The sequence below is a fragment of the Triturus cristatus genome, chromosome 2_2 (assembly GCF_964204655.1).
Source record: "Triturus cristatus chromosome 2_2, aTriCri1.1, whole genome shotgun sequence".
NCBI lineage: Eukaryota > Metazoa > Chordata > Amphibia > Caudata > Salamandridae > Triturus > Triturus cristatus.
In genome coordinates, this window is record NC_140582.1 from 309,950,831 (window position 1) to 309,973,212 (window position 22,382).

General features: G+C 43.9%; 1 long non-coding RNA gene across 3 annotated transcripts in view; it reads left to right on the plus strand.

The window, feature by feature from the left end:
• Positions 1-22,382, plus strand: part of LOC146862169 (uncharacterized) — a 334,729-nt gene that overhangs the window by 53,299 nt on the left and 259,048 nt on the right. For all 3 annotated transcript variants that reach the window (XR_014978389.1, XR_014978391.1, XR_014978390.1), the window contains exon 3: positions 19,470-19,556. This is a non-coding gene — a long non-coding RNA (uncharacterized LOC146862169). The remainder of the gene's footprint in view (positions 1-19,469; positions 19,557-22,382) is intronic.

Genomic DNA, 22,382 nt, shown 5'->3' on the forward strand with positions numbered 1-22,382 from the left:
TAGTGTTTTTTTTATTTTTATTTTTTTACCGTACGCTTACGGTAAGCGTACGGTAAGCGTACCCCGCGAAATTGCCGAAAAAAAAATAAAACCGTTTTTGCACTTGGGGGATGTTTGGGGACTCCCTCAACATGACTATGTGGGAGGGAGTTGTCAAAACAGCCCCTTTACATGTTTTTGGGCTTGATATTTTAAAAATCACTCTCAGTGCGAGAGACAAAATGGCGGCCGCCGCTTCCTGGTTTCGGCCGATTCGAATGTTTACTAAGATCTAAGAGCCAATCAGAATCGCGCTCGCGCACGCCACCGTACGCTTACCGTAAGCGTACGGTAAGCGTACCGTAAGCTGGCTCAGATATATATATTGATTTAAAGGCTATTTTCTCAGAATCTACTGAACAGATTTACACCAAACCTACAAAAGGCACTTCCTTGACCTAGGGACTACCTCTCTGCCAAATTTTGAGTAATTCTGTTCAGCCGTTCGGGCTGTAGCTCGTTCTAAAGGTCCTATGGAAAAATGCATGGGAAAAACGCGTTTTGGGACCCCCCTTTTATCTCAGCCCCCGCTTGACGGATCCCCCCGAGACTTTCAGGGTAGGAGCGGAGCGTAGCGCCCCACCTATTTTGAAAAAATTGCGAGGATTCGTCGACCGGCGCCAAAGTTATTCAAAATAGAATGTTGAGGTTTTCCTATGGAAACGTGGTCCTAACTATAACTACCTACTGGCTATCGCCAGTAGGTAATATATATATATAATATATATATATACACACATGTATATATTCACTGAAAAAAACATAGGTTTCAGGGGCGTTATAGTTAGCTGGACATTTCGCTCGTACAATACCATTGAAATTCACCCGTTACAGTTAGTTCAGCTAACTATAACTTGCGCGCCCGCAATGCACTGCTGATGACGTAACATATTACATCACTCATGACATGGTCAGTGACATCACTGACATCTCAAACGACATCACCGATGACATCATCCAGTGAAGGTGTGTTTTTCTGAAAATTAAATAAGTTTTATATATGTATATCTCAAGGTCGATGGAAGAATAAATGGGTATATAAGTGTCTAAATGGATGATTTTCTTTATGAAAAATTGATTGTATAACTGACTGATTAAGTGTATCTTAGTGAATACATGGGTTAGTGAGTAATGTTTAAATATATAAATATCTGTATCAGTCTCTCACTTTGTGTATAAGTGGCTGCATGGGTTGGTGAGTAGCTACATGAGTGTCTATATGGGTTATTACTTGGTTTTTCGAGTATCAGTAGGAGTGTCTAAGTGTCTGTATGGTTCAGTGGGGGGATTACTTAGTGCATACATGCATGAATGAGTGAGTCACTATTTGTATGTGTTGAAGACAGTATGTGTGCAGTACTGTATGGGTGGATGAGTGTGTGTATGGGTGTGTTAGTGAGTGAATGACTGTCTCAATAGTGTCTTTATAAGTGACTACATATATTTTAAACTAGTATATGTGAGTATTGGTATATATAAGTGAGTATATGTGAGAGTGAGAGATTGGAAGAGGTCCTGTATGAATAAGTATGTGTTTCTATGAGTGATTGTTCAAAAGAGTAAGTATGTGGAAGTTTCTGTAGAAGTAAGTGTGGTGGTGTGTGTATAACTGTATATGCAAGTAAATGGAAGTTTGATTCTTTATTCGCATGAGTGACTGTGTGTGAGTAACTCTATGGATGAGTGGCGGTGTGTAACAGGATGTATAGGTGCACGAGTATATATGATGAGTGAGTTCATGTATGAGTGACTATATAGGACTGTTGGTGAATGAGTGGATGTGTATGTAGATCTTAGAATTACTGAATTGGTTGTTGTAACTGGTTTTGGTATGTCCATTGTTTTGAAATTTTTAGTTTCTATTTTTGTATGTGTGTGTCAAAGGTTATATTAGGGTGAGACGAGGTTTGCCACTTTATCACAAGGATGATGCCATCAGTGATGTCATTTGAGATGTCATCAGTGATGTCATGAGTGATGTCACTTACCATGTCATGAGTGATGTAATATGTGACGTCATCAGCAGTGGATTGCGGGCGCACTAGTTATAGTTAGCTGAACTAACTATAACGGGGGAATTTCAATGGTTTTGAACGAGCAAAATGTCCAGCTAAATAGAACGTCCCTGAAACCTGTTTTTTTCAGTGAATTTCTAAGGTTTTGTAAATGCTAATTCCTAACTATAACGTGTCTGAAACCTATGTTTTTTTCAGTGAATTTCAATGGTTTTTTAAATGCTGATTTCTAACTTTAGCGTGCCTGAAACCTATGGTTTTTTCAGTTAATTTCTAAGGTGTGTTAAATACTAGTTTCTAACTATGCCTACAGAGTTAGGACATGTGAAGAAAGAAGAAAAAACGCACAAAGAAAAAAAGAAATGCAGAAAGAATCAACAGAAGTCCTCAAAGACGAAGAAAAGTGCAGTAAGAAGGAAGACGTGCAGAAAGAACACACAGAGGAGCAGAAAGAAGCCTTGTTGCAAAATCATCCTGTACCCTCAACTTTTTGAGACGGGTACTGGTGGTAACTGACTCTGACTAACCAGTCCTAGAGCCAGTGCTATGCTAAAAGACACTTAGAATACAGTGAAAACACCTACATACACTAGGGAACACTATGCGTTGGGGTATCCTTGTGATTAGCATGACCTCCTCTGTAAGCCCCTAGTATATAATAGGGCAGGGGGATTAAAACTACCTCTTAAAACGCGCCACGGGGTGCGTGTGCACACTGATGAAGGGAGGGGGGGCCTGAGGTGATATGTGTGCAAACACGCCCTGTGGGCATTTTAAGTTGGTGGATAAAGTCCCCTTGAATCCTGAGGGTCCCTGGGGGCCAACTAACCCACCAGGTATGTCCACTAAGCGCCACAGAGCTGCGTTGCAGAGAGGTGTAAAAAGGGGCACGGCCTCGGACCACCTCTCTGCAACGCAGAATAGTGGCGCTTACTGGAAGCACCTGGTGGGCTTGTTGGCCCCCAGGAGCCCTCTGGATTGAAGGGGAATTATTTTCCCAACTTAAAACGCGCCCCAGGGCATGTTTGCACACGTCACCTCAGGCCCCCTCCCCTCACTTCACCACTGTGTAAAAGCGCCCTGTGGGCGTTTTAATTTGGGAGATTAAGTCCCCTTGAATCCTGAGGGTTCCTAGGGTCGAACTATCCCACTAGGTACCTCCAGTAAGCGCCACAGAGCTGCGTTGCAGAGAGGTGTAAAAAGTGGCACGGCCTGGGCCACCTTTCTGCAACGCACCGCAGTGGCACTTACTGGAAGCACCTGGTGGGTTAGTTAAACCCCAGGGGCCCTCAGGATTGAAGGGGAATTATTTCCCCAACTTAAAACGCACCATAGGGCGTGTTTGCACACGTCACCTCAGGCCTGGTCCCCTCCCTTCCCCACTGTGTAAACACGCCCTGTGGCCGTTTTAAGGTGGGAGATTAATTCCCCTTGAATCCTGAGGGTCCCTAGGGGCAAATTAGCCCACTAAGTACCTCCAGTAAGCGCCATTGTAGAGCAGTGTAAAAAGGGGCACGGCCTGGACCACCTCTCTGCAACGCAGCGCAGTGGCGCTTACTGGAAGCACCTGGTGGGCTAGTTGGCCCCCAGGGTCCCTCAGGATTGAAGGTGAATTATTTCCCCAACTTAAAACGCGCCACAGGGCGTGCTTTCACACGTCACCTCAGGCCCCGTCCCCTCCCTTCACCACTGTGTAAACGCGCCCTGTGGCCGTTGTAAATTGAGAGATTAAGTCCCCTTTAATCCTAAGGGTCCCTAGGGTCAAACTAGCCCACTAGGTACCTCCAGTAAGCGCCATAGAGCTGCTTTGCAGAGAGGTGTAAAAAGGGGCGTGGCCTCTGAACACCTGTCTGCAACGCAGCTCCCTGGCGCATACTGAGATACCTGTTGGTCTAGTTGGCCCTCAGGGACCCTCAGTATTGAAAGAATTAATTTCCCAACTTACAACTCGCCACGGGGCGCGTTTGCACAATGGTGAAGGAAGGGGGCTGGCCTGAGGTGACATGTCGGCAAACACGCCCTGTGGTGCGTTTTAAGTTGGAGAATTAATTCCTCCTCAATCCTGAGGGTCCCTGGGGGCCAACTAGCCTACCAGGTACCTCCAGTATGTGCCAGAGAGCTGCGTTGCAGAGAGGTGTTCAGAGGCCACGCTCCTTTTTACAACACTCTGCAACGCAGCTCCGTGGCGCTTACTGGAGGTACCTGGAATTTTGGTGATTCAGGGCAATATAGTATAGGACATCATATGTCTCAGACAGAATTTTCTATCCCCTCTACATTCCTGTTTTGGCACTCTATGCAGTACTACTGCCTATAGAGCTGCTGAATGACCATGTTTTTTCCAAGAAATGCATGGCTTACATGTTTATAATATCCTAATGATTGATTGAAAGTCCTCTGAAATTCTAAACATTTAAGACAAAGTTTTGTGCCCTATATACATTTATTTACAGGGCAGATTAAGGCATATATGCTTCATAACTAATCATATAATTGGTCAAGTCTTTCATCTGTAATACTGTACAGATGTTATACCTCGTATACGTAAAGAAGCCTTTAATGTTTTTATCCAAATCAACTGTTTCCTCTCTTGGCAGACATATTGCTCATGATAATCATATAAAATGAACATTTTCATACCTCATCACTGGAAGATCATTAATTGGACCCTTCACATCTGTGTCCAAGTTTAGGACATTTGACTGAAACTTCCCATTGTCGATAGAATGTTTGATGATAATAAACATTTAACTGTAGTCCTCAATTTAGTATTTAGATTGTCATTTTGGCTACAATTCCTGGCTCTTGATCTGCTGTCTTAAGTCATATGAGAACATCTTCTCTTATAAATTGTTTGTGCATTCTGTTGGTCTCATCATTAAAGTCCTCAGTTGTAGATCAATTATAATTGGAGGGCAGCATCCTTCATAATGCAACACTGGATATGAATTTCAAAGGTGGAAAGGTGCACAAATGGAAAATCGAGTTTGTTGCAACTGAATTATGATAGAGCTTAGTATGCAAGCCCTCATTCAACACATAGCTCCATATCAGGAATCCCTGAGCTATCAAAACGTTATGTATATTTGAATTGAAGATTCAGTGTATTTTTATAAGTTTTATGTTCATTGATGCCTCATCCCGTATGATCAGGATGACATTGATGGACATCAGACACATCACTACCGGTTTGGTCAAGCAACATTTCATTCCTGATAATCAATCACGAGACTCATATATAGGTGCTATACATGAAGCCACAGCTACCTCTATTGATTTGTAAATAATATATAATAATAATTATCATTAAACATCAAGTGATTTTTATCCAAAATAGAATGGTTCTTGGTTACATAAAGTCAGACCTGAACATTCTCTTATATAGATATGATAACACAGGTTAGGGTAAAATTAGAGGTTATCTGCGGGGTCCTGAGGTAGGGGGAATGCAGGTCTACTATGGGTGACGAACTTTGGCGTAAGTGTGACTACAAGTTCGCGCCCCCCACCAGGACCCATGGGGTATAATTACCTGACATTTTAAATACATGGGGTTTTCACTAATGTTGAAGGCTCACCTACAAACCGTAAGTTTTACTGGTTTTTGATACCACAGGTTAGGGTGCGCCTTAGCGAGCGCATACCGCAGTGGTTTTTCTTGATTTTTGGTCCCGACGAAAGCCTGCAAATCAGCGAATGGAGGCAGAAACATGATGACCACACTTTCTTTTTACTCTGCACCATGGATGTATCTGGTCAATCTAGCCAGTGCCTGTAACATCCACCACACTGTTTCTAGTAGTGCTCAGTTCACCGCGAATAAAGTTTGTTTATAGTTGAACTGGTAGCTTTTTAAACCACTTTTCACTTAATCACACTTGGATTACACAAAATCCCGCTCCGCTGTAACCAGGCGTCGTAGCACACCAGGGAGGCACTCGGCCTCTCCGGCGGGAACCCAATGATGAAGCATGTCACCAACTAGGTTGGTGAGTGAGGGTTCATTTAACTCACAAGAGTGATTCTTTCTCGCCGTCTTTCTTATTTTTGTCCTTTGTGTTTTGGCCGCACTCTTCTGTTGTTTAACTAATATCTATTTAATACAGCATAAAATACATAGTAGCCAGAAACATATTAAACAGCAGTGTGTCCCAGGACCCTTGTTATTTATATTATATACTACAGACCACGTGAATGAAATAAGTACAGAGAGAATTATCCCACGTACAAATTATACTACTTGTTACAATATGCTGACAACACCCTCTTCCTGGATTGCAGTAGGGTCATCTTGCAGAGGTCTATACATGCCCTTGACATTTAGCGTGACATAAATTAAATGGATGGCGACGTATGGGAAATGGGTGTGTAATCGCAAAGCCAAACAAGAAGGCCACATTAATGCAGAGCTGTGTCTCTGCCATTTCAAATCTGTTGAATAAAGCTGCCATTCCAGTCCTGCCACACTGTACTAGGGTGAACAACTGGCATGGGTGCAAATTCAGGGTGGTGAGTGTAAATATTCAGGACAAAGTGTCAAAATTCAGCACAGAAATTCAGGGCAGAAGGTAAAAATTCAGGACAAAACTTTGGGACAAAAGGTACATTTTAAAGACACATCAGTGCCATTGTGAGATGTAAAGCGGCACGCATGGGATGTAGCTAATTGGGACCTGCAGTGCTGGACTAGAGTGCAGTCCTCCGAGTGGCCAGCTTTATGTGTCAGATCGCTTGAAGCATTCTATTTCTGTTGAGCTGGTGATGACTTGCATAGGGGCTGGTACAGTACTGAGCGAGAGATAAGATCCATAGCGGACAGGTCTTGTGTGAGGGTAAGCGCATTAAGCAGGAAAAGAGAATTATTAACCAGCCTGCATGAGCAATAATTGGCTGCCAACTGCTGAGTGTTATGGTATTATTCTGGGTCAGAGTAGTTACATAGGAGTTGACATTACTATATAGTGACCTGGCTAGTGGCTACCCATATCTGAGCCCTCCTTATTTTACCCGTATATTGGAAATAGTATACTGCTTGGGCTGTTTCATTTAGGTGAGCTGTATACTGCAGATTCTCATTGATGCACAGAATTGTGCTACAGACTGGAAACTCTATACACTGTTGAGGCACAGAACATTTTCTATTGAATGGAAGTAAAATGCCAACATGCAGTTTTACTGATAAAACTATGTAGCGCACAAATACCAATGTCAGGAAATGTGGTTTCAGCAAATATGTATCATCTGAACATCACCAAGTAAAATGTCTTGATTGTTTTGATCCTATTAAAACTCTGTTTACAGCAGAATTCTGAATTACAAACAAGTGGTCCATTTGTGGTTTCTTAACTGCTGATATGTTTTGAAACATTTTCACAGTTCATTTGCAGATCTTTAAAATATATCAATTGGATTAGCTTCTAAAGCATAGTAAATGAAGACTTTACTGAGCGCCAGGATACAACAATCTTTGATAGGGCTCTTCAATGATTCCCTTACTATCACCAACAGTGCCTCTCTCTCTAACATGTATTTGTTTTATAGTGCCTCTAATACCAGTGTAGGGTGCCAGAGCACTTTAGATCACACACACACATTCAGAGACAAAGAATTATACGTGTGTAAATCAGTGTATAGAAAATGTTACAGAAGGTGTAGAATGCATGTCACCAATACTTGTAGGCATTTTGTAAGAGTGCTTGGTCTGAAGAAGCTCATACTCAAGATTCAGAACATAATACTGTAGTTAGCATTGACTTTAATGATAAGAATGTATTACTACCCAAACAAACCTTTTTTAGCAACATCAGAATAATGAAAATCTGAGAAGAAAACATAACTTTCTAACCTGGACCATGCCGCTTGCATGCAGCTCATAGCTCACTGTGCTAGATTATGTATGTAACTTAGGAACTGCACATTAACAAAATAAACTCAGTGACAAAAGCAGTAAGCCACTGAGCTCTGTACATAAAATACTGTGGACTGGGAACCAAAACCGGCCCTGTCAAACAGTTTGGCCGGTCCCTGGGGGTGGGGGGAAGGGTTCTAGTTGGAAACACCACTCCCGTCTCACTGCTCCCGCTTGGGGGCCGATATTGCAGGTATGCTGCAAAACCGCCCCGGTAAAAAAACAGCCCTCCAGGGGTCCAAAATTGGCCCTACCCTGGTGGTCCACCAGGGAAACGCCCAGTGCCCGCTACGGCCAGTCTGGCCCTGCCCTCTGTGCTACCTTAGATGAATCAAAACTGCCACTAAACAAAACTCCCATCTCTCTCCAGCAGGTACATTAGTCATCAGAGTCATCACTTTTATTGTTGCCTGAAAACTGCTAGATATACAAGGAACTTTGCAGTGCCAGCCCCCAGTAACAAAACCGCCTCCCAGCCCCTTCAGCCTTCCACGGAAACGCCCGATGCCGGGTACAGCCAGTCTGGCCTTGATACCACCCACCAATGGTGCCCCTCATCTTTACATAGACCCTCTCTCATGTGCATGTAATTTCCTTTATAGTGCTACTCATCCAAAGTATGTACAGCAGGGTGTCTGAGTGTGTTACATCACACACATATTATATAAAGACAATGACTCATAAATGTGAAAGTCAATGTATAGGAAATGTTACTTAAGACAATGAGGGCTACAAGGTGTAAGAGTCTGATGTCATCCATACTGGTAGGCAGTGGAGTAGCTTGGGCGAGGCCACAGGGGTGGTGCCCTAGGTGCAATATTCTTAGGTGTGCAAAATTTTTAAAGAAAAAATAATTGTGGTGGAAGGGACTCGAGGCACGTCAGTGCTGTTGCCTGCAAGTGCAGTTTATGTTGTCTTGCCCTCCTTTCCCTGCAGAATTGCTGCACAGAGCCATGCCCTCATGCATCTCTCATGGCCTCGGGCAGGTGGAGGGCTGCTCGCGCTGCTTCCCCATGGCACGGGAGCAGCGTCGCCCAGTGGCACAACAGCGGAATGTCTCTTGTAGTACCACGGCGCCATACAAGATACCAGTTTCTTCTTTTTGGCAGGCAGAAGGAACATTTCAAGACCAAGTACCGCACTTGCTGCCTGACGTCATGTGTCGGTTTGGGATGGTGGGTTGAGTCACCCGGGGGTGTTGCATCCATTCATTCTTTTATCCATCATTCAGTAATGCACCATTCATTCTGTCATTCCATCTGTGTGCACATCCATATCCAAACCTATTCAACCATTTATAAACCTATCTGTCATCTATCCTTCCATTCACCATTTCACTCAGCCATCCATCCCTCCATCCATACTTTCACTCATCCATCCATCCATCAATCCTCCCTTTCTCTCTCCATCCCCCTTTCACTTAGCCATCCCTTCAGCCATCCATCCACCCACCCATCCATCCACTCATCCACTCATGAATCCATCCATTGACCCTTTCCATACTTTCACTCATCCATCCATCCTTTCTCTCATCCATCCATCCACCCTTTCACTCGCCCAACCATCCTTTTGCCCATCTACCTTCCCTTTCACTCACTCATCCATCCTTACATCCACCCTTTCACTCATCCGTCCATCCATTCACCATTATACTTATCAATTCATCAATCCATCCATCAATTCACTCCTCCATCCACCCATTCACTCGCACATCATCCACCTTTTCACTCATCCATCCATCATTTCACTCATCCATCAACCCTTTTACCCATCCATCCACCCTCTTAGCCATAAATCCACCATTCCACCCATACATCTATTTATTTACCCTTTCTCTCATCCATCCTTCCACTCACTCATGCATCCATCCTTTCTCTCATTATGCATCAATTCACCCTTTCACTCATCAATTCACCCTTTCACTAATCCATCCAGCCATCCACCCACCCCTTGACTTACTCAATGACCCACCTATTCACATTAATTATGAGCTGAGCCTTTGTCTTCAGAGTTGCAGACAGAAGAGACCCATCAAGAACGTCACTCTTGCTGTAGTTCCTACAGCAAGGGGTGGGGTGGCGGAGAGCTCACTATGCCCCTGCACATAGGCAATCTGAAAACGTCATGAGTCATGCATGATGCACCGTGCCATGATGTGAGGTGGCTGTGTCATTGTGTTGTTTCCAGGGCTTTAAACGGGTTGAAAAAATTGGGGTCTCTTCAAAGGGCTTGTCCGATGTAATTAAGGACTTGGCTTAAAACACAAACAAAAAATCTGTGCTTAGCATAATGTGTTGCCTGATTGGTATTCTGCTACTTCTGTTATTGCATCCAGATATATAATACATTACACCTACAAGAAGCCAGGACTCTTGACTCTGTCAATGGTTGTTAGTTGCATAAAATAAAAAAGCAGCAACTATGGCTTCGTTATATATAATATTAAAAATGCTTCAGTTCTAAAATGATGAGACTGTGAAGGAACTATAACTCCTTCTTTTTAACTTTTTTCTCTGGCTTCTTTTCATGAACTGGATTCTGTACATTTCTACCATCTGGTGAGATGCAATAATTTTGTACAAAATTACAGAAAGAAGGCGTCCATAAAAGGGATCATCATGGACAATGGACTTGAGATCCAAATCACGAATGGTCTGTGAAATTTACGGATGGTTGTTCACCCTAACCTGTACACAGCCAAGGGTGATAACTTCAGAGTCGTGGTCACACTGTTGGTCTCAATGAGTGTGGCATGGGGCAAAAGAAGTGCAAGGCTGCACACTTGTGGATAGAGCAGCCTCAGAGACCCGGTGGTAAGGATGTCTGCTTGTGGGCGTTGGATGGCACCCAAACACATCCTTCCAAATAAGTTGTGAGTATCTGCCACCAGTACAGGTGTTCTCCTTCTGTGAGATCCTAAGGGGTGGCACAAGTTGTTTGTGCCCACAGACAAATGCATGCCTGGGCTCGTTCTATCCGTCTTGCAAGATGGACTTGGAGCCACATCATGGAAGGAAAGGCTAATGTTCTGCAACAGGAAGGGTAGCTGCCCTCATCCGGACATTGAATTGAGGTTGATTGACAGCAAAGTTGTGGCGCGACACTAGGGTTCGATAGTTTCTATACTGCCTTGGAATGTCTGAGACTTGGTTGAATGATTCTGGGCCTATGGAAACTAATGGAGTGTGGTCATATGAAGCTTGGTGTAAGGGATGCACATTAATATGCAAAAAGACAGCTTCCAGGATACCAGCAGGAGCGCACACTTAAATGGCTCTGCAGAGGGGAGCAATGGCCTAAGGAGGTGAGGACTGAGGTGCCCTAGACCATGATGGCATGATGAAGCCCAAGCAGGATAAGACCCCCACAGTGCAAGGACACTTGGCCCAGAGACATGGTAGGACGGGGACCCACACTCAGGTCCATGGGGGATGCCCTGGCGAGTCAAGCTGATCAACTGAGCAAGATACTGGGTGCCTTTGGGGACTACCTGGAGGCCAAGATAGATTGTGTGGGCTAGATATGGGGCTGCTCAGGATGGATCATCGGAAGTTGGGCTCCTGGTTCATGAGGTAGAGATGACGGTGGGCCTGTCGACCCCAGAGCTTGGCAAAATGAATGCTCAATTACAGGAGCTGGCCACTGCGGTGGAACAACTTCAAGATTGAGCAGAGGATGCGGAGGGCTGCTCCCACCAGTGTGGCATAAAGATGACCGGCCTACTCAAAAAGGCGGAGAGGCAATCAGCAGGACTATATCTAGAGCAATGGCTCGCAGACAATATGTACAATGGAGCCCCCTTAGCCTTATTCTTTCTGGATGTGAAGGTGAAACTGCGACAAATGAGCCTATCAAATACCCAGGCAAACTCCGGGTAGCTAAGAACAACTCCACATTCTTGTTTGAGCCCCCTAGAGAGATCTGGAGTGGCTGGAGCAGGATGGAAAGGTGATGGTAAGGGCTGAGGCTTGGCAAATGGTGGAGCGCAAAAAAGGCAGTCGATGAATTGGAGGGCCTTCACACTGTTGAGTCGCCCCTCGTCCTTGCAGGACAGGACAGAAAGGGCCAGGGTGGTGGAGGAGGTGGATTTGAAGTCAGACTCTGTGATGGATGCTCTTGAGCCTGGCCCTGAGGTGACCCCCAATTATGACTCATGGCATTCTCTGACCTGGATGGACTGGCCTGCCGTGAGCTGGCAAGACCCTGGGGAGGCGCCAGGACTCTGAACCACTTGTTGGACAAGCTTATATGTATAATGTTTTGCTTATTTGGGCTGGGGTGTGGCTCAATTGACACAGGCCACAAATTGAGCATCACACATACAACACTACTGTTCGTGCTAGTGGGACCTCCACAGGTGACACAACTTTCCTCAATATTCTTTTATGCTAAAGTTAGTTTTACAGTTTTTTGGGGGGAGGGGTGGTGACAGACCTTTCTGGCATTGGGAATAAGTATGTTTTTGCTTATTGAAAGGAAATGTAGGATGTGGGAGTTCCGGGTAGTTGGGCCAGTTTATGTTGTTGGGCAGATAGTCACACACCGAGGGTGATATGGATGAGGGTGACTGGAGGGTGGCAGGGATGGACAGACTACATGACTCCGGATCATCAGTTGGGGGGAGGGGTGTTCTTGACTGCCTTAAAATCCTTTCCTAGAATGTAAATGGCCTGGGGGACAAGATCAAGAGAGGGGTGGCAGCCAAGTACATCAAACGCACAGTTTTCTTGCAGATAATGCACACCTTGGGCACTGACTGCAACTCCCTGGGGCGAGGTCGATATGTATTGCTATACCACACTGGATTCACAAGAGGCTCATGGGGGGGATCGCAATCCTGGGGGCCGATTCACAGAACTAACTTAAGACAAAATCCTAAACTTACTACTTTTGGTATTCACAGAAGTTACTATTTTGTCTTAAGTATGTCTTAAGACAAACTTAAGACAGACTTAAGACAGTCTTAAGACAGACTTAAGACAGTCTTAAGACAGACTTAAGACAAACTTAAGACAGACTTAAGACAGACTTAAGACAAAATCCTAACTTAAGTCTGTCTTAAGTTTGTCTTAAGTCTGTCTTAAGACTGTCTTAAGTCTGTCTTAAGACTGTCTTAAGTCTGTCTTAAGACTGTCTTAAGTCTGTCTTAAGTTTGTCTTAAGACAAACTTAAGACAAAATCCTAACTTCTGTGAATACCAAAAGTAGTAAGTTTAGGATTTTGTCTTAAGTTAGTTCTGTGAATCGGGCCCCTGGTGCGTAAGAAACTCCCATTCTTGATCATGAGGAAATGGGTTGACCTGGATGGAATGGTACTGGGAATACAGGGACATGCAAGGTTATACACTCATAAATGTCTATGCTCGCCTCCAGCAGGTGGGAATGGATAAAATAGGTCCCATGCTCCTTGAAACGGGCCCTACTATCCCTCTGGGAGGGGGAGACTGGAATTAAATCCTGTTTCCGGAGAAGTACAGGTCTCAGCAGGGTTCAGATAGACCGAACCTTCACGGGGTCTGGCAAAGTGCACCTGGGCATTGGTGTTGAAGGATGTTTGGTGGCTGATGCACTCGATGGATGTGGCCTACTCTTATTACTATGGGGCGCACAGGACATTCTTCCAACTGGCTCCTTGTTTATAGCAAAGGGGTTGATACCTTCCCTTGAGAGGGGGGAGTATCTGGCAAGGAGTATCTCGGATCACTCGCTACTACTGACTACTGTGGGAGCCCACAGGTGATCGGGCAGACCGCAGTGGTGTTTTAATACCTGGGAGCTTCCAGACACTGAACTCATAACAGAGCAGATACCACAATGCATTTTGAAGAGACTAAGGATTTAGTAGACTCACCCTTGGTGTTGTGGAAAGTCTACAAAGCGCTCCTCCGAGACCGCCTATGGACGATAATGGCTTGTAAGAAACGATGAAGAAACAGTAAAATATTGGTGCTAGGATGGAAGGTGCAGATCCTGGAGCACCACTTAGTGTCTCAGCTGGAGAATTGACACACTGACTCCTAGATGCAGCTCAAACTGAGTACCCAAATCCAGTGGAGGAGGCGGCGGCCTGATGCCACTACTTGGCCGTGCAATTCAGGATTCATGAGGTTAAAGATAAAGCCAGGCACCTGCTGGCATGGTTGAGCTGCAGGAAGGAGGAAGCTAGATTGGGGGGGGGGGCGGGTGATTGTCTCAAGCACAGGGGACAGGCTGACCCAAACGGATGAGATAGCCTGGGAGTTTGCACAGTACTACAGGACCCTCTACGCACCCCGGAAGGGATGGTACAAACTCTGGATGGCGAACTTACTCTAGCTGAGCTTACTGCAACGTTGCTGTCCATGAATAGAAAGAGACCCACTGGCCCCAATGGGTTGCTGGCAGAGTTGTTCCAGAGAATGGGAGCCCTGGTGTGCCCTCTCCTCCTGGCAATGTCTGAGGATTCCTGGGCTTCGGGATTACTTAGACATGCTCTGATTATGGTGCTCTACAATGAAGTCAAGCAGAGGTTAAACTGCAGCTCCTATTTTCTCATCTCCCTGCTGATTGTGGAGACTAAGCTCCTGGCCACTGTCCTGGCCTGCACGTTGAAGGATGTGATCTGTTATGTTATGCTTCGTCAATCAAACCATTGTTTCCGTGCTGCTCAGTCTGCGTGCGTGTGAGGTAGATAGAATGTCTGTTGGAATGTGAGATTGCATGCTTTGAACGTGAGGGCAGTTTTGTGCGTGAGCAGCTGAGCAGCAGGAAGGCGTTCTACGATGGGGAATTTCTGATCGACATAACTTGAACAATAAATCTTATTGACCATATCAACATCTTGGATCACTTCTGCATTTTTGAACAACCGACTTATAAAAGTGGCGACGATTGAACTCGGCGTGCTGAATGGACATAAGGACCAATTTATGTCTTAAAGAAGGTACGTGGGTCATCTCTGTATTTTATCGGTGGCAAAAAATCGAGCCTCAATACTCTGATGCAGTGAAGCCTAGTAATTTGTCTTGTGGAAGACTTGCCTTGTAAACCCCGTTCTTATGAGACTGCAGTGCCGATATAGTGTATAGCGGTGTTTGTTTTTGATGCACATTTCCTTACGCTCAAACGCACAATAATTTAAAAATAATCACCTTCAAAGTATTTTTGGAATGCTGTCCGCGATCGCCATGGAATTCTCAGCTCTATTCTAAAGGAACCGCTCGTCTCGCACTCACAAGCTCCTATTCTTCTCGTGCAACAGGAAGTCATCAGAAGAACGTTGCGCGTCATCGCGTAATGGTGTCATCCGTATCCTAACAACCACAGCTAATCTACAAGGAAACATCGCGGAACCCTAGCAACCACAGCTTATTTACAAGGAAACATCGCGGACAACAGTTAGTTAATGTTCGTGTACACATTTCAATAGCTAATACTTTACCAAGCCGACGATTAACCGTTTGCAGCCCAGGTTAACCATAGTGCATTTAGCGGAGGTCTCATTTAATCCACATAGACAACGGTGTCTACCTTAATTGTTTTAACTTTTTTTTTTTTTGCTCACTATAACTTTATTCAACAAACAATTTCATCAACTTAAGGATTTGAACATCACGAAAGTTCTCTTTGCTTATGTATTCATCCAATCGACAACGGTGTCTATTTTTGGTATGTTAATTTATTATTTATGTTCATAAACTGTTACAGGAACATTATCTTCAAGAATCTCAGACGGCGGTGACTACATTTGTTATTTTTTTTATTGTTACATAGTCATGATATTATCGTTTGTTCCTTGATTCCTTCTGATACAACATATTATAGTGTGCAATCTGTAACCATGGAATCAAACTCTGTGTTAGCTCCACCTAAGTTTTTACAAAACCCTGGTTTGCCCCCCATGGCTTGGTAAGACTGGCAATAATCTTTCGAAACTTATCTTGAAGCAATTGGTGGCGAGACGTTCTTAGCCTCACGTAAATTAGCTCTTTTAAGACATAATCTAGGAGTTGAGGGAAGGAAAGTTTTAAAAACCCTACCCATACCGGTAAAAGTAAACTCTTCCACCAGTAATGTTGTAGGTGGTGAAGAGGGTGGTAACTCATCTGACGAAGAAATAGTTTTTGACAGTTCCAAAGCAGAACTTTATGTCACTGATGAATATTTAGATGCATTAAGAGCATTAGAGGAGAATATGGAAAGAAGACTAGCATTGTTCTTGAAAGACACACATTTTTTTCAAGGGCGCAGTTAACGGGAGAAACTGTTGAACAGTACGTTGCAGTTTTAAGAACACTTGCTGCAACATGCAAGTTTAAAGATTTACATGAAGAAATTATTAGGGACCAGTTTATAAATAGAACTAATAATTAAAAAATCGAAGAAAGGTTATTAGATCTCAATGACCCATCGTTAGAGAAAACCATCAGTGTAGCTAGAAGAATTGAAAACACTTCACGATATGTGAAAGAGTTGAAAAGTGAGTACACTAACAAACCAAGCGATTTATGTCTTGTAGATAACTGCACATCAATGCCTTCAGATCCAAATCTATGTTTATGTCGAGCAATGATAAGCACAATGATTTTCGCACTCATCCTATCAAAGCTAAAACGCAATTTTCAACTCACAAACGCTTTTGTTTCAGATGTGGTAGCAACATTCACATTGCTGATAATCCACTTTGCCCTGCCATCAATGTCACCTGTTTTAAGTGCAATAGGACTGGTCATTTTTCTAAAATGTGCAAAACTGGTGATCGTGAATTTTGGAAGCATTCTGTGAATGTTGTTAATGACTGTAATCAACTGCCACTGAGTGATTGCGACAGTGAAATCGAAGTATTAGTTATTTGGGACAATGAGGTAAATGAGGTGTCAGGCACATACCAACCACCCAAATGTGTGTTGTCCATTAACCAAGTAAATGTTCCCATGTGGGCTGATTCATGTTTGCCTTTCACTATTATAGACAAACAGACGAGGACGTCCATTGGTAAAAGTAACCTTTTGCCATCTGATGTAGAACCCGTAAGGTATTGTGGAAACAAACTTCCAGTTTTGGGATATTTTGTCGCCAACATATTGTACAGAAGTAGAAATGTGCAAGCTAACATCTATGTAGTTGACAACGGTAGAGCTTTGTTGGGATGGAAAGAACAGAAAAGCTTAGGAATGATACTCTATCCAAATCATCCCAATCAGGTCCTACTAACAGATGACTCTTACACTTCAATTTGGAGCATGAAAGATCCCGGCTATTCAAGGCAAAATTAGGTTGTTTAAATAAATTTGAGCATCGCATCATATTAAAGTCAGTTGCTCTTCCAGTAGTGCACAAGGTCCGCAATGTCCCTTTGGTTTTAAGACCACAATTAAAGCAATAACTTGACAAGCTATGTGAGGAGAACATAATTGAACCGATTGAATCGTCGGATTGGCTTAGTCCAGTGGTTTTGGCATGCAAACCCAATGGAAAATTGCGTATGTGTGTAGACTTAAGAGACTTGAATAAAAATATCTGGATAGACCGTCACCCCTTCCACGCATTAACGAGATGATAACTTCTGTCAAGGATGCCAAATATTTCTCTTCTATTGATCTATCCAATGCATACTACCAGATAAAATTACACCCCACCTTGCGTCATCTCACTTCATTTATCACCCCTAAGGGTGCATTTCAATTTCTTAGAATGCCTTTTGGATTGGCTTCTGCTTCGGCAGTTTTTCAAAGACTCATGTGTAGCATTCTTAAGGGCATCAACAACATGCTTGTCTTCCAATATGATGTGCTAGTATGGGGAAAAGGTCTCGCAACTCACAATTTGATTTTAAATGAAGTTCTGATGAAATTGAAACTTGCTGGTTTGACAGTCTCGGCTGATAAATGTAAATTCGCTGTGACACAAATTGACTACTTAGGGCATACCTTATCGGCTGACGGTGTCAAACCCAAAAAGAATCTTCTTGATGCGATTAATAATGCTCTGTCTCCTGTAGATAAAGAACAACTTTGCTCCTTTCTGGGGTTGGCGGAGTATTACTCAAAATTTGTAAATCACTTTGCGTCCAAGGTTTACTGTTTGAGACTGTTAATGAAAAAAGGGGCAAATTTTACATGGAGCCCTGAGTGTCAAACAGCATTCGACAGCTTGAAAAATGATATCTGTCAAGCTGTTGCCCTTAAGCCTTACGATCCTCACAAGAAATCTATTATTGTAGTGGATGCCAGTGCTTATGGTTTAGGAGCTGTTTTAATGCAAAGAAAGGATAACAGTGAGTGGGTGGTAGCATTCGCTTCTCGCACCTTAAAAGGTGCGGAAGCGACTTATTCTGTTATCGAAAAGGAAGCTCTCGCTTGTTTTTGGGGTATCAACCATTTTAGAACATACATTTGGGGTACCAAGTTTGAATTAAGAACTGACCACAAACCTTTGATAGATATTTGCACGACTAAGGGTGCAGGGAAGGCCACTCCTAGAATTGCGAAGTGGCTGCATAAAATTACAAGAATATGACTTTCAGGTGGTATATGTACCTGGTCTCAAAAACGTCAATGCCGACTGCTTGTCACGCTTACCCCTTCCAGGAACCTCCAAGGATGATATAACTCCCGAGGACCTGGATGAAGACTGCATAATAGCTTCAGTCGAGGAAGCATGCAATGTGGCGATTAGCTTAGAGGAATGGAAACAGGCCACTTTGGCTAACCCAGTGTTGCAACAAGTTATTTCTGGTTTAACCGATCATTGCAATCGGCAATTGTTTTCGAATATGGAGCTGTCGGAGTACAAAATGATTTGGGTTGAGTTATCTGTTGAATCGCCGACAGGAATAGTCAGGAGAACGGATAAATTAGTAGTGCCTGTGGGATTACGCTCTAGATTGTTAGAACTTTTACACGAGGGACATTCTGGCATGTCTTGCATGAAAAGAAGGGCGAGATGTGATTTTTGGTGACCAGACATGAATAAAGACATTGACAGGTGTGTGAGGAGTTGCATTGCATGCATGTGCAGTGACAAGTCACATACATCACAAGATACCACCATTACACCCATTGCATTTTCAGAAAGACCGTGGCAAAAGCTGGCCATGGACATTTGTGGCCCGTTCATTTCTACCTACATAACAGGTAAATTTGCTTTTGTCCTAATGGATTATTACACCAAATGGCCTGAAGTCGTTTTCGTAAAAGAAATCAAAGCGTCTAATGTCATCAATTTTTGTGAGGAAATTTTCCATTGGGAAGGTTATCCTGAAAGTATTACTACTGACAATGGTCCGCAATTTTTAGCTAATGAGTTTCAAGGATACCTAAAAGAGCATGGCGTCAAACACATTACTACTGCTGTTTACAATCCAGGGAGAACGGGATGGTTGAGAGGTTCAATCGGGTATTGAAAGAGTGCATACAGTTGGCTGAAACGGAGGGTGTGGATTTTAGGTCTTCTGTTAAGAAAATATTGTGGAATTATCGTAACACTCCTCATTCTGCCACTCAAGAAACTCCATTCTGTCTTCTCAAGGGGAGAATGGCATGCAGTAAAGTCACACCGGCATGGATGCGAAAGGAATTTGTGAAAAGGATTCCAAGGGAAACTTTAGAGCATAGAGTAAGTGACTATCAATGTAAATATGCTTTGAGACATAATGATAAGATAAAAGGTCGGACACGTGTATTCAAAATTGGGGATTGGGTGAGGACTTCACTTGAGGGATTACCAAAGACGGGAATGTCCAGATGGTCTAAACTCAAGAAAGTGTTGAAGATCAGTGGCAATTGTGTGAGGTTAGATGATGGGCGATGGTGGAATTTCAGGAAAGTGACCTTATGTAATGATCTTGAATGTAGGTTGTGGTCAAGCAAAGAGTACTGCGTTAGTTCTTCAAAACCTGGTGACACCAATCCTGACGCTAATAGTAATAAAACAAGAGGGGATTCATCACTTACACACAACACTGGTACCAGGAGATTATCGGGTCACATTCTTTGTAAACCTACTTGGCAAAAGGATTATCATTGCTCCTAATTATTTCTTGTCCATTATATTGCTTGGTTAAGGAAAAAAACTGTTCTGATTTTATGCATTTATGTATGTATTTTTCCATAGGGACTTAGGATCACTTTATCAACATTGTCTTTCCATTACAGTTCCATTTCATGTTGTCAATCTATTGTTATTTTATATATATACTTTTTTTGATTGCCTTGTAGAAGGGAGATGTGTTATGTTATGCTTCGTCAATCAAACCATTGTTTCCGTGCTGCTCAGTCTGCGTGCGTGCGTGTGAGGTAGATAGAATGTCTGTTGGAATGTGAGATTGCATGCTTTGAATGTGAGGGCAGTTTGTGCGTGAGCAGCTGAGCAGCAGGAAGGCGTTCTCCGATGGGGCATTTCTGATCAACATAACTTGAACAATAATTCTTATTGACCATATCAACATCTTGGATATCTTCTGCATTTTTGAACAACCGACTTATAAATTGATCCATGCCCTGGCCCATTGCGACCAGACAGGGTTGATACCAGGTCAGTTCACAAGACAGAACATTCGATGCCTACATAACTGGCACTGTTCAGGATGTGCCCCGTACCCTGGCTGTTATTTCCACTGATGCAGAGAAGGCGTTCAACTCAATCCACTGGCCCTTTCTGCAGGGGCTGGTCAGGTGGTTCAGTTTCGGCCCTTGCTTTTGTAGCTGGGTGGCCCTCCAGTATGCTGGACCCATGGCAGCAGTGAGAATTAATGGGATGACCTGAGAGCCATTTCTGCTGGGGCAGGGTATGAGTTAATGCTGCCCACTGCCCCCTTAATTATTTGCCAGTGTATGGAGCCTCTGGCCTGTTGGGTAAGTGAGCGGGTGAACTGTGGCAGGAAGGACAGATTTCTTTGTATGTGGATGATGTCCTTTTATATATACCAGAACCCGAGAAATCCTTGACTTCTCTGCTAGATGGGGTGATGGAGATTGATAATTACTCTGGCTATAGGGTGAACTGGGGTAAGTCAGTCCTCTTCGAAACAGGACCATGGGATCAAGACATTTTAATTCATGCTGCCCTGTGAGGGACCACTGATGGCTGCAGGTACTTAGGTATATATATTACACAGGGTTTGGAATGCTTCAATGAGGGGAACCTAGGGACGCAGTTGGTGCAGCAGCAGAAGGATGTGGCCAGGTGGAGGAAACTCACTCTGACACTCCTTTGTAGGGCAGCCAGTCTTAAGATGATCACCCTCCCCTAACCCCTATATGTCTTACAGAATATGCCATTCCCACTGCCCAATTCACATTCTTCGGTTGGTTGGACAGGGAGGTTCAGCGATTGTTGTGGGATGGGGGAACCTGCAGATATCATTGTCAACTCTCTGCTGTTCAGTATACAATGGAGGGATTGCCATCCCACTCTGAGCCTCCGATATCCAGGAAATAAACGATTGGGCATACACCCTGAGGGAGGCTTCAGGGGAGCGCCTGGACGGGTGTTTCATCACCGACTCTCCCTGGAGGTATTATGTGCATGACAGCAAGGATATCTTGAGCCTCCTGATGCCGGCACATGCAACACTATCAGTGTGGGACAGGGCAAAGTCCCAGGTGGAATAGTAGGGGAGAGTGGCTAAATCCACCCCACTTTGGGTGGGGACTACGCTGTGTGATGTGAGTAAGCTGCAGGGATTTGGAAGTTGGGAAATGAGCGGTATAGTCTGCCTGGGGGATATGATGGTGGACGGACAGTTCAAGTCATTAGAGCACCTACAAGAAGACTGTGCACACGTAATTTTATAAATACACCCAACTTCACCACGCATTGCGGGTGGAGGCAAAAGACTGGATTTCACTACTGTATGCATCTCCTTTAGAGACCCACCTCATGACTGGACCCTTGGGGAGGGGAGCAATATCCTCCACCTACAGGCTGCTTATTAACAACTGCCCCGGTGGCCTGGTTGGCCTCAGATGACTTTGGGAGCAGGATCTGGGTACAATGGAGGATGTGGACTGGGAGGCGGCACTAATGCACCAGCGGGAAGTGGCCATTAGAGCATGCTTCCATTTGATACAGCTTAACATCTTGCACAGAATCTACCTAGCATGGGACAGGTTACAAAAGTAGGGAAGGATTCCCCTACCCATATGTTTATGCTATAAATTTCATGCCGGCCCATTCTACTATGAGATATGGGAATGTCTGGAGATACAGAAATATTGGTTAATTATTATGAAAGAACTGGCGGACATGCTAGAGGAAGAGATACCACCTAACCCCCAATTTGTGCTCTTGGGCATGCCAGGGGATGTTGACATGCCCCACAAGAATTTGCTGTCCTGCTCATTGGGATTTGTAGTACCAAAGAGAGACGTGGCATAGGTCTTGGGGTTAAGGAGGTTTCCACAAAGGAACAATGGATTGCAGGGATTGACGCATGCATGA